The sequence below is a fragment of the Ranitomeya variabilis genome, chromosome 4, assembly GCF_051348905.1.
Source record: "Ranitomeya variabilis isolate aRanVar5 chromosome 4, aRanVar5.hap1, whole genome shotgun sequence".
In the NCBI taxonomy this organism is placed as follows: Eukaryota; Metazoa; Chordata; class Amphibia; order Anura; family Dendrobatidae; genus Ranitomeya; species Ranitomeya variabilis.
In genome coordinates, this window is record NC_135235.1 from 322,117,991 (window position 1) to 322,131,140 (window position 13,150).

Consider the following 13,150-nt stretch of genomic DNA (forward strand, 5'->3'; position numbering starts at 1 on the left):
CCTTTCTCCTTGCTACTCCCCTGTTTCTCCCCTCTGCAAATCCCTCCACTGGCTCCCAACTCCCCAACGAATCCAGTTCAAACTACTAACACTGATCAACAAAGCCATCCGCAACCTGTCCCCTCCCTATATCTCTGAACTAATCTCCCAATACCTTCCCTCACGTAATCTTCAATCCTCCCAAGACCTCCTGCTCTCCTCAACACTTATTCGTTCCTCACACAACCGCCTCTAAGATTCCTCCCAAATATCCCCATCCTCTGGAATTCCACACCTCGACACGTCCGATTATCCACCAACCTCGGATCCTTCAGACGGAACCTGAAAACCCATCTCTTCAGGAAAGCCTACAGCCTGCAATAACCATTCTGCCGCCTTACCACCACCCGAGCTGCCGCCTCACCAAGACCAAAGTTGCCGCCGCACCCCCAACATTCTGTCTCTTCCCTATTATCCTGTAGAATGTAAGTGTCACGGGAGACCTAGGTAGGATAGAGCTAATAACCCGGGCCCCTGCGATTTCCCTCAGACTAGGGAAACCCTGACTGACCCTCTACCCAGAGTTTACACTGATGGTGTGCATGTCCAGGGGTGGATTAAGCGTAGCCAGGGCCCCGGACTGTTCAGACACTGTGGGCCCCCCCCGGTCATGTGACGGGGGGTCATGTGACGGGGGGTCATGTGACGGGGGGGTCATGTGACGGGGGGGTCATGTGACGGGGGGGTCATGTGACAAAGATTTTGTAAGCCGCCACCATAACACGGTAGACACTTTTGGCCGGGCCCTACTCTACTGTAACCTATTAAATATTTGTTAAAATATGCAATACAATTTAAGTAAATTTTGATTTATTTTTCAATTTTTAAAATGACCAATAATATCACATACAAGGAACAAATACCACCGCACCATGACCAGACCACATATTACAACTACAGTGATCGAATAATATCACATACAAGGAACGAATACTGCTACACCATGTCAAGACCACATATTACCACCACATGGTGACCAAATAGCACATACAAGGGACAAATACCGCAACACCATTTCCAGACCACATGTTACCACCACATAGTGACTGAATACTACAATACTGATCAGTGATAAAAAAACCAAAAAAACACAATACTATCACCATAAGTGCCAGTATTCACAGGAGATCTATACTTAGTATGCAGTGTCTGTGTAGAGGTTATACAGTGATCACCGGTGACATTGTACACAGGACCTCTGTATATAGTATAAAGTGTATAGTGTCAGTGTATAGGTAACACTGACTCACCAGTGATGTCTGTAGGTGAAGTCCTTCATCTTTCATCCAGCACAGACCGCCATCATTTCTTCCAGCCAGGGCTCGTCTCTGCAGGAAATAACACAGTTATCTAGAGCTCCGCTTGCAGAACACATTACTTAATTTTTCCCAACTTCTACATTACACCACATGAAGAAAAAAAGGCGACATAGTGTCACTCTGCAAAGTAACAGGACCGCCCCCCCCATTTAAAACAATATACTCAAAATAAAATAAATACATCACTGTAGTAATAATATCCCTTAATTAGCCCCTATGATAATAATATTTCCCATCCTGGCCCCGTGTGTCTCATTCCTGGCTCCAGTCATATGTTCTCGCATCCTGCCCTCATGAGTATCCATTCTACCCCATATGATCTCCCCATCCTGCCCCATCTGTCCCCATCGTATCCATCCTGACCAATGATCCTATCCTGCCCCATGTCTTTCATTCTGCCCCGTGTCTCCAATCATGCCCCATATCTACATTCTGCCCATGCCTCCAGTCCTGCCCCCCAGTGTGTCCAGCATACTGCCCCCAGTGTGTCCAGCATACTGCCCCCAGTGTGTCCAGCATACTGCCCCCAGTGTGTCCAGCAATCTGCCCCCAGTGTGTCCAGCAATCTGCCCCCAGTGTGTCCAGCAATCTGCCCCAGTGTGTCCAATATTGCCCCCAATCTGTCCAGCAAAATGCCCCAGTGTGTCCAGCATTCTGCCCCAGTGTCTCCAGCATATTGCCCCCAGTGTGTCCAGCATTCTGCCCCAGTGTGTCCAGCATTCTGCCCCAGTGTGTCCAGCATATTGCCCCCAGTGTGTCCAGCATATTGCCCCCAGTGTGTCCAGCAATCTGCCCCAGTGTGTCCAGCATATTGCCCCAGTGACTCCAATATTGCCCCCAGTGTCTCCAACATATTGCCCCCAGTGTCTCCAGCATATTGCCCCCAGTGTCTCCAGCATATTGCCCCCAAGTGTCTCCAGCAATCTGCCCCCAGTGTCTCCAGAAATCTGCCCCCAGTGTCTCCAACATATTGCCCCCAGTGTCTCCAATATTGCCCCCAGTGACTCCAGCATATTGCCCCCAGTGTCTCCAGCAATCTGCCCCCAGTGTCTCCAGCATATTGCCCCCAGTGTCTCCAGCATATTGCCCCCAGTGTCTCCAGCAATCTGCCCCCAGTGTCTCCAGCAATCTGCCCCAGTGTGTCCAGCAATCTGCCCCAGTGTGTCCAGCATATTGCCCCCAGTGTCTCCAATATTGCCCCCAGTGTCTCCAGCATATTGCCCCCACCCCCAGTGTCTCCAGCATATTGCCCCCAGTGTCTCCAGCATATTGCCCCCAGTGTCTCCAGCATATTGCCCCCAATGTCTCCAGCATATTGCCCCCAGTCTCTCCAGCAATCTGCCCCCAGTGTCTCCAGCAATCTGCCCAGTGTCTCCAGCAATCTGCCCCCAGTGTCTCCAGCAATCTGCCCCCAGTCAGTGTCTCCAATCTGCCCCAGTGTCTTCTCTCCAGCATCCCCAGTGTGTCCAGCAATCTGGCCGTTCGCAAAGAAAAAAAAAACAAAAAACAAGTTCTCCTCACCTGTCCTGTGCGCTCCAGCGTCGAGCCCCCTCCTGCAGCGCACACTCGCCAGCGACTGACAATAACGTCAGATGCCAGCGATGTATGTGCTGCACCTGCGGCAGACTTCAGCTGCCAGCCTCCAATTGGCTGGCGGCTGTTGTTAACTATTGACGTGCGGGCGCGCGCCCGCACGTCAATACTGAAACTGCCACAGTGCCGGTAGGGGCCCGCTGAACATATGAGACGGGGCCCGATGCGGGCCCCCTCTCTGCCCACCGGGCCTATACGCCAGTCAGGGCTGTAATGCCCTGACTGGCGGTGGGCAATCTGAGCGGTAGCCGAGGGCCCCCCACACCGCTGGGCCCTGGGCTACCGCCCAGATTGACCCTCTTATAATCCGCCCCTGTGCATGTCTGAGCCTCCATTCTCGCCCTATCTCCTGTTTCAACCCTAGGCTGAAACCACAACCCACCACCCAGTGAAGAGTCCACACTCCAATACCCACAGTTAGCACAGACAAGGATAACGGAAAAATAAGCACAACGCCGCAGTCACTCAGGAATACACTATAAATGCAAAGGGCAAAACAAATACAAATATAGGAAGGAGCAAATAAGACAAAGGGAAATACACCACCAGCAACGATACTCCAACTACTAGCTCACCACTCCAGACCGAGATAACATGCACAAGACAGAAGCTATAATCGGCGACGCCCAATGTTTAGGAGAACTATTTAAAAGCAGTGGGCATGGCCCAGCTTCCAATCCGAGCACCAGGTAATTTAACCCTGGAGCAGCTAGATAAAATCTAGCCGACGCCAATGAGCGCATAGTGGTCAAAAGCGGAATTACCGCTGTCTGTCGAACGACCTTGTCTGAACAGCGTCCGACATGACAGTAAGTCCGCAAGGACAGGGTCCTCTCCCCTCTGTACCAGTCTGTCATTGGAAATTTGTTTACTGTGAATGATATCTATAACTCTTATAAGTCTTTTTCTATGCACGTGATTCCAGCATATGCTGGCACCTATGAACCTAGTGATAGGTTCCTGCACACCCTCTAGGTTTTTTTGTTGGTGGATGGAAATAATTAAAATTTCACACTGAAGCACTTGGTCACTTTATTTATATTGTGGTATATTTGCACACTTTATAATTATATATTTGTGATTATGAGGATTTTTCTATATTTTTTTTATATTTTTAATATTTTTTATATTTTATTTTATTCACAATGAATATGAGTTTTATGCTCTTCTTAAACAAGGGAGATCTATTTTTGTACAGCACGTTTTAATATATCCTTATATAGTAATAGGGGAAAATTAAGGAACGATAATTATACCTGGTACCGCGCAAGTTTGTTTAATTTGTTATATAATAATTTTTATAAAAAAACCCTTTTTTTTATTGTAACCATTGCCACTTTCATAAAATAAAGGCATATTTTAATAATCCTATGCTTTGATTTTTATTTTTTGGTATTTGGTCCTTGCTGTATTGCTTTAGTTTTAGTTCGGTCCTTCACTGTGGATTCCACAGTATTTGTCACACAGCGCACCCTGGTGGTCTATCTAAGAATATATCTTTCACTATAATTTCTATAAATATACAAATACAAGATAAAGTGTAATCTTGACCCACCATACGTGAACTGTGATTTTTATTAAACATATCTATAACTCTGTACGTATACGCTTTCTCATGTACAGGAGTGGCCATCACAAAGCCTTGAGCTCAATTATATTAAACATTTATAGGCAAAGCTGAAAAGGCAGATGTGAGCAACGCGCCCTACAAACCTGAAACAGTTACACAAGTTTTGTCAGGAGGAATGGGCACAAATTTCCGACCAACTATTGTGTGCAGCTTGTGGAAGGATATCCCAAATGTTTGACCCAAGTCATTCAGTTTAAGGGCAATGGTAGCAAATACTAATGAAATGTATGTAAACTTTTGACATTGCCGTAAGTAATAAAAATGCCTTAAAACATTCTCTCTCTCAATTATTCTGGCATTTCGCAAATATTAATAATTATGGTAATCCTAATTGACTTAAAATGGGAAAGGTTTATTCTGATTTTATAAACATGCAGATGTGTCTTTTGATATTATTTATGTAAACTTCTAGATTCAACTGAATGTTGTCAGTGGGCCTAACGCCAGCGCTGGCACTGGCCGACTCGCCCCTTCAACTGTGTAAAGATTATAAGGGATAACTCAGGAGACTCTTTGCATGGAACAAGACAACTACAGGACACAGTTTTATAAGTGGTAAAGTCTATATTATCACACGGTGATTCAAACAGGTGCAGAGAGAAACTCAAGTCCACAACACTTGGTGTAAATATTAAACGCAGCTTAACAGTCCATAGGAAACTTCAGAGGAAAATGCAATCACACAGAAAGTCTATGAAGCACAATTATTCTTGAGGATACTTGACACAAATAAGTCCTTGGTAGTCCAAACACAGATAGATATGCTTACAAGGCAGTTCAAATAATATCTTAGCACAACCAGGGAGGCCTGGGTAAAAGTCTCAGGTTTAAGCAGAGCAGCAACAGCTTACATGTCCAGCAAATGCAGATGGAAACAAACACAAGCAGCCAGATGGAGGATTACTGGAAACCGATGTATGCAGCAGAAACTCAGAGCTGAGTAGCAGGATCTCTACACAGGTTCACAGGAGCAGGTGCAGGTGCAAAGCCAGGGAGTCGTCAGGAGCTGGATGCAAGGCAGAATACTCTAGCACAGACTAAAGGCTGGGGTGGAGTTATATAGCAGGAAGACACAGTGCACATGAGACCAAAGACGCCATCTTTGAAAAGGGCAGTAATGCACAAAAGGTAATCAAAATTTTAAGAGTCCTGACAAACTGTTTCAAATTCTCACTTCTCTCTATTTACCGCTGCCAGTGCTCTAGTGTTCACTGCACCGGTCAGCTCAGCGTATTCTGATTCTCTGTGACTCTATTCCTAAGCAACAAAAAAAAGGACTTAAAAATCCTACAAAATATTGAGAAAAGTATAAACAGTGCAGAGATGTTTACCTGCCCAGGCCTCCAGACAAATGCACTAACAGGATGCAGTGGACCCACCTAGCACAGGTGCAAAAAAAGCTGATGAGACAACCACTCATGACCTGCCAATCCATGGAGGGGGTGGTTACTTTGCATATTAATGCACACAAAAAAAAGGTTTGTCTGTCTGTGGCGCTGTTCACACAATGGCAATGCAGAGCATCCGGCTTACAGCCTATTGGTCACGCTGCTACTATTAGATTAGGTGGGCTGTCCAGTTCTATCCAGAATGCATCCCATGTGAACATTAGTGCATTTGTCTGGAGGCCTGGGCAGGTAAACATCTCTGATTCTCTGTGACGTCTAAGTGCATAAGTTGCGCTGATGTCATCACTATAGAATGCGCTGATGTCACTATAGAATGACTTCTGCATTGAGACATCAAAGAGAATCAGAAGATGCTGAGGAAACCTAACCAGAGCAGTGGACACTGGAGCACTGGCAGCGGGGAACAGGGAGAGGTGAGCATTTGGTTATTTTTTTGTACGAATGGAGCAATACAGTGTGTTCGTAAAGTGACAGTGCCCTTTTGACCAGTCACTGGAAAGCAACAAAAAAAGATAGAAATGTGAAGTCTGCTCCAAATAAAAGAAAAACTCTCCCAGTTTCATACCTATTCAGTGCAGTTCGATGTGGGCTCCATTTGTTGCCCTACACACATCGAAACGATAGTGAAGTTCTTGCCACACACGGATAAGGACATCTGGTGTAACAGAGTGAATAACGTCTGTGATTCTCTGTTTTATGGAAGGTCGCCTCATCGCTAAACACAATCTTCTGCAAAAATCTTGTATGGTTGTCAATCTCATGAAGCATATCTGTAGCAAACACGCAATGTTTGGGTCTATCCGCCAGTTTGATAGCGCGTAACGGCCACAATTTGTACCCTATAAAACAGAGACGTTTCTTTAACATCTTATGAACTGTAGTCTTGCTTAGGTGTAATTGTCAAACACACGCACACACAGATTTTTAAGGGCTCCTTAGGTAGCTATCCCGTATAGCCTCTACAGACTCATCACTGACTGATGGCCTACCAGAATGGGGTTTCTCCACCAAACTGCCAGTTTCTTTCAACTGCTTATCCCACCAAGTAATGTTATTCCTGTGTGGTGGCGCTTCGTTATAAATGCGCCAATATTCACTTAGCACTTTGGTCATGGACTCAAATTTAGCGAGCCACAGAACAGACTGAACTTTCCTCTGTACTGTCCACATCTTGACTGGCATGGAAAACCACACAGCTGGTATAAGTCTGTGGTTGCATGATGTAACAGACCTGACAGTGTATTAATCAGAGCTCAGTTTATCAGGGGTTAATCTGACTGGGGGCTCAGCAACAGTTTAAATAAGTTTGTAGTTCGATTGGTTCTTGTTATCTCTCCTCATGAACAGGTGTGATATAATAGGGCCAGAGAAAGGGCCCCAAATGTAAACTATAAAGAGATCCTGTGACTGGTTAAAAGTGCTCCATGACTTTACGGGCACACTATATATGAGGCCCATTATACTGAATGTAGCAATATATGGGGCCATTATATACTGTATGTGGCAATATACGGGCCCATTATACTGTATGTAGCAATATATGGGGCCCGAGAATATATATTAAGGCGGCACCACAGTCAAATAAGTAATGGGATCCTAACCCTGACCTATGAAAAACATGCCATGTTGAACCAAGAGAAAGAACAATAGGCCATAACACGGGGATCACCATAGACAATATATGGGGCCTATTATACTGTAAGGGGCAATACACTCACCGGCCACTTTATTAGGTACACCTGTCCAACTTCTTGTTAACACTTAATTTCTAATCAGCCAATCACATGGCGGCAACTCAGTGCATTTAGGCATGTAGACATGGTCAAGACAATCTCCTGCAGTTCAAACCGAGCATCAGTATGGGGAAGAAAGGTGATTTGAGTGCCTTTGAACGTGGCATGGTTGTTGGTGCCAGAAGGGCTGGTCTGAGTATTTCAGAAACTGCTGATCTACTGGGATTTTCACGCACAACCATCTCTAGGGTTTACAGAGAATGGTCCGAAAAAGAAAAAAAATCCAGTGAGCGGCAGTTCTGTGGGCGGAAATGCCTTGTTGATGCCAGAGGTCAGAGGAGAATGGGCAGACTAGTTCGAGCTGATAGAAAGGCAACAGTGACTCAAATCGCCACCCGTTACAACCAAGGTAGGCCTAAGAGCATCTCTGAACGCACAGTGCGTCGAACTTTGAGGCAGATGGGCTACAGCAGCAGAAGACCACACCGGGTACCACTCCTTTCAGCTAAGAACAGGAAACTGAGGCTACAATTTGTACAAGCTCATCGAAATTGGACAGTAGAAGATTGGAAAAACGTTGCTTGGTCTGATGAGTCTCGATTTCTGCTGCGACATTCGGATGGTAGGGTCAGAATTAGGCGTAAACAACATGAAAGCATGGATCCATCCTGCCTTGTATGGAGCATCTTTGGGATGTGCAGCCGACAAATCTGCGGCAACTGTGTGATGCCATCATGTCAATATGGACCAAAATCTCTGAGGAATGCTTCCAGCACCTTGTTGAATCTATGCCACGAAGAATTGAGGCAGTTCTGAAGGCAAAAGGGGGTCCAACCCGTTACTAGCATGGTGTACCTAATAAAGTGGCCGGTGAGTGTATATGTGGCTCATTATACTGTATGAAACAATATATGCGGCCTATTATACTGTATGGAACAATATATGGGGCTCATTATTCTGTATGGAGCACTATACGGGGCTCATTATATTGTATGGAGCAATATATGGGGCTCATTATTCTGTATGGAGCACTATATGGGGCCCATTATACTGTATGGAGCAATATATGGGGCCTATTATACTGTATGTAGCAATATATGGGGCCTATTCTACTGTTTGGAGCAATAAATGGGGACCATTATTCTGTATGGAGCAATGTATAGGGCCTAGTATACTATTTATACCGGAGAAAAGTGAGTCAAAATTGGCCATAAAGTAAATTTTTTTTTAACATTTATTGAAAATTCATGTCATTAATTTTCACCTAAAACATCCACATAATGTATAGCAAATAGTAGTTCACAAAAAATACATAGTGGCTATATCCCTAGATGCAACCAATGATCCAGGTATGCAGAACAGGACACTGGTAAAATGTTAGCACAAACTGCCTTTTACCTATACATGAATACTAGTAAGTCCAATGTATGGCACATAGAGCAAATGGTACAATCTCATGGTTACACAGGCTAAGTTAGTAAAATCGCCATACACCATAAGTTGCAGACTGAGACTGTGAGATAAAGTAAAAAGGTAAAAAGGCTAATTACTCATGTATATCAAAGTGTCCTGCCTGGGTCCCGGTCCCGTACCCCAACGCGTGTTTCACGTTCGTGTGTTACCGCTTCCTCAGGGTAACGTGAAACGCGCGTTGGGGTACGGCTAGTGGGCATTCTGATGTGTCAGCCTCCTCTGGTTCTGTGCGCCTGAGGGATCATGTTTATCACCCCTATAGGAGACAATCCAAATATCAGGCGGAACCTGAGGGTAAACAAAATTGGGTAATTAATCTAAGCCATTATACCTTATCCCCTGCTGATCTCTCTCTTCTTGGTAGGGGTCTTTCTTTTTCTCCCACTCCTGATTATGACAAATTCACTGCCGTGAAAGATTTGAATCTGTTTGCAAGATCATTGCTGTTGAGACGCCATTTTTATGACAATGAAAGTAATACACTTTTTCCTACAGAGGAAGAACAGGCTACGTTAAGGATTCTGGAGGAGCTGGCGGTGGAGCATGTCCATGAGGGAGGTAAGATCCCTCCCTCTATTCGATCTCGGTCGACTAAGTTTCCCCCCCTGGCTACATGCTCTAGTGTTGATCTTTTCGTCCGGGTGGTGACCCAGGATCTGTGTCAAATTCCCAGATTTTCCTATTCTGACAATTTGTCAGGAATGGAACGTAAGCGTCTGGAACATCTTAAGAATCTTCCTGGGATCCTATACAAACCCGCGGATAAGGGAGGGAATGTAGTGTTATGGCCTATGGTTTTGTACGAAAAAGAGGCTTTTTGCCAGCTAAACAATTCTGTTTGTTATAAAAAATTAACATACAACCCTTTAAGTGCATACTCGAGTCAATTGGGGACCATAATTAAAAAAGCGCTGGAGGATGATATTATAACCAAAGAGCTTGCTTCCTCCCTTACCGTTGGGGATCCTACGGTAGCGACCTTCTATCTTCTCCCGAAAATACACAAGAGCCTGGAGTCGCCACCCAGTCAACCGATTGTGTCTGGGAGGGGGAACTTTCTTGAACATGTCAATAACTGGATTGATTTCCACCTCCAGCCCCTGGTGTCTGTTCTTCTGTCTTATTTAAAGGACACTGGTAAGCTGCTCCGCAGGGTCGATGGCATCAGTTTTGAGGGTGAATCTCTACTAGTTTCAGCAGACGTCGAGTCCCTATATACAAACATAAGACATAAGGACGGCATTGCAGCCGTAAAATTCTTTCTTGGTACTTCTACAATGTCTTTGGGACTTAGGGGACTTCTGCTGGAACTACTGGAATTCACCCTTACACACAATTTTTTTGTGTTTAAGGGGTCCTTCTACCTACAGCTCCAGGGAACAGCCATGGGCGCGGCCTTTGCGCCGGCCTATGCTAATCTGTTCCTGGGGTTGTGGGAGAGGGACCTCTTCCTGTCGGACAGGCTGTTGTCGATGGACCTTGTCGCCTTTTGGACGCGGTACATCGACGATGTCCTTTTTGTCTGGCAGGGTGAGGCCGTCGACCTGGAGCAGCTCATAGGATGTCTCAACAGCAATGATCTTAACATCACGCTCACCTGTGAGTGGGATAAGTCTAGGATTAGCTTCCTTGATGTTATGATTATGAAGGACGAGTTGGGGAACATCAATACTGATATCTACCGTAAAGCCACGGCAACAAATATGGTACTACATGCCTCTTCATGCCATCCCCGTCATATGGTGTCGTCAGTACCGATTGGGCAGTTCCTTCATTTACGGAGGATCTGCTCTACGGATAATGACTTCGAGAGACGGGCAAGGGAGCTTTCGGCACGTTTTGCCGAACGTGGGTATAGTAAACGGACTATTAAGAAGGCCTATCATAGGGCAAAGCACTCGACCCATAATCATCTTCTGTATAAACCACAGGTGGATAGAGCTAGGCCTGGGGGTGATCAACTCAGGTTTATCACCACATTCCATCCACAGGCGGATAAAATTAGAGAGACACTCACTAAGGCTTGGCCTATTCTACAGGTTGACCCAATTATCAGCAAGTTCCTTCTGGAGAGACCGCTGTTAACATTTAGGCAGGCAAGGAACTTGAGGGATCACCTGGTAAAGAGCCACTATGAGGGACAGGGATTAAGGACTTTTCTGGACGATTTTCCTTCTAGAGGGGGCTGTATACCCTGCGGCCGCTGTGTCGCGTGCCCAAATGTGGATAGGTGCAATACGTTTGAGAATTCGAACGGTAGTAGGAGCTATAATATTAGGAAACGGATTACGTGCACTACTAGATATACCATCTATTATGCTACCTGCCCCTGCGGGTTAATCTACGTTGGGATGACGACAAGACAGCTTAAAGTAAGAATTAGGGAACACATGCTAGGAATTGATGCAGCAGCTACCCAACATGATCCAGCTATGCTGAAAACAATCCCGAGGCCTTGAGCCCTACACCGTAGTGATAGTACTCTTTTGAGGGTACGGGGCATTGATGCACTCAATATTAATATCCGCGGGGGCAATTTGTTTAAGCGTTTGGGTCAGTTGGAGACACGTTGGATATGGGCCCTGGACACTGTTTCCCCAAAGGGTTTGAACGAGAACATTAGTTATGCGCCTTTTCTTTAGTCACCACTTTGTTGTGTAGGGGTATGTACCCGCATGCTTATTGATTTTATTTGGTTTTAATTTTTTCCCCTTTTTATTCCTTTATTGTAGGTCCCTGTTTGATGGGATAGGGATGTGGGCATCTGTTCTATCTGGAGTCTGTCAGGATTCTTGGAGCAGAAGATGAACTCTAGTCTAATTGAGCAGAGAGCATATTATGGGGGTATGAAATGCCTATTTGAGTGCTGTTATTTGGATATGGTGAAGAGATAATGTACCCCCTATGGACATATGAATATATAGTTATACGTCTGATTTAATATGTTTACTTTCTATATATTATTAGATATTTATACTGATATTGTGTATTATATTCTCTATTTTTTCTCTTGATGAGGTAATATGCTATATATTTTTATGTGTACTTTCTTACTTCTGGGGTGTCCTATATTCGCGCTCTCTTGCTGCACAGTATCGTTTTCCATGTATAATTATATCCACATGGATTAGTAATGGATTAACCTCTGGTCCATTTGGACCTTATACCGTCCGTTATAGATGGATATCTGGGTGCAGCTCTGCTATTGCGGCTCCGCGGTTTCCTTGCCCACACTCTTTCCCTTTGTTGTAATGGCGGCACTGTACTCTTAGTAAGCGCACGCATGCGCTCTTCTTATTACCGGTTCTCTGCTGGCTGTGCGCGGACTGCCTGGTCACGTGGGGCCCCACGTGTTTCCGGCTGCCTAGCGCTCGGCTAGCTGTGACTGGGCAGAAGTGACGGTATGTGCTGCTGCGCCGCCTGTATGAAGGGACCCTATTTATTCAGTCTTGCCCTCTGTTCGTTTATGCGCCCCCTGAGGAAGGAACACTACCGAAACGCGCGTCGGGGTGTACGGGTGTCCCCACTTTACAGACCATCGGCATCGGGTAATGTATATGGCCTATTTCAGCCCGGATATTTAATGTCTATATGGAGTATTCAATGCTGGGGATACAATACCTCCCAGCTATACGGGAGACTATCACTTTATAGCTGTGTGTACTTTGAGCCATTCCCCATATGCCATTAGTATTACTGCTTGTTAGGTGGCACCCTGCCTTGGGCTTCTTTTTGTATGTTGTAGGTGACCCGCTATTGTCATCTTTTTAGCCCTGTCATGCATCGTTTGTCTGTATTTTTTCATGTTTTTGATATAATAATAAAAATAGTATTGTCTGGACTTTATGACTGCTTGTCCTCTTTTGATTTGCATAGTATATATTGCAGTTGTCCATATGTCCATGCATATGTGGTGTTGTGATAGATGATGTTGGACAGGTGTGTGTGTATATA

At 45.2% G+C, this 13,150-nt stretch overlaps 1 long non-coding RNA gene across 2 annotated transcripts in view; it reads left to right on the top strand.

The window, feature by feature from the left end:
* The first annotated feature begins 6,359 nt into the window (after nucleotides 1-6,359).
* The window catches only part of LOC143768899 (uncharacterized), a 36,628-nt gene continuing 29,837 nt past the window's right edge, over nucleotides 6,360-13,150 (top strand). For both annotated transcript variants that reach the window (XR_013214107.1, XR_013214106.1), the window contains exons 1-3: nucleotides 6,360-6,403; nucleotides 9,692-9,754; nucleotides 11,929-12,040. This is a non-coding gene — a long non-coding RNA (uncharacterized LOC143768899). The remainder of the gene's footprint in view (nucleotides 6,404-9,691; nucleotides 9,755-11,928; nucleotides 12,041-13,150) is intronic.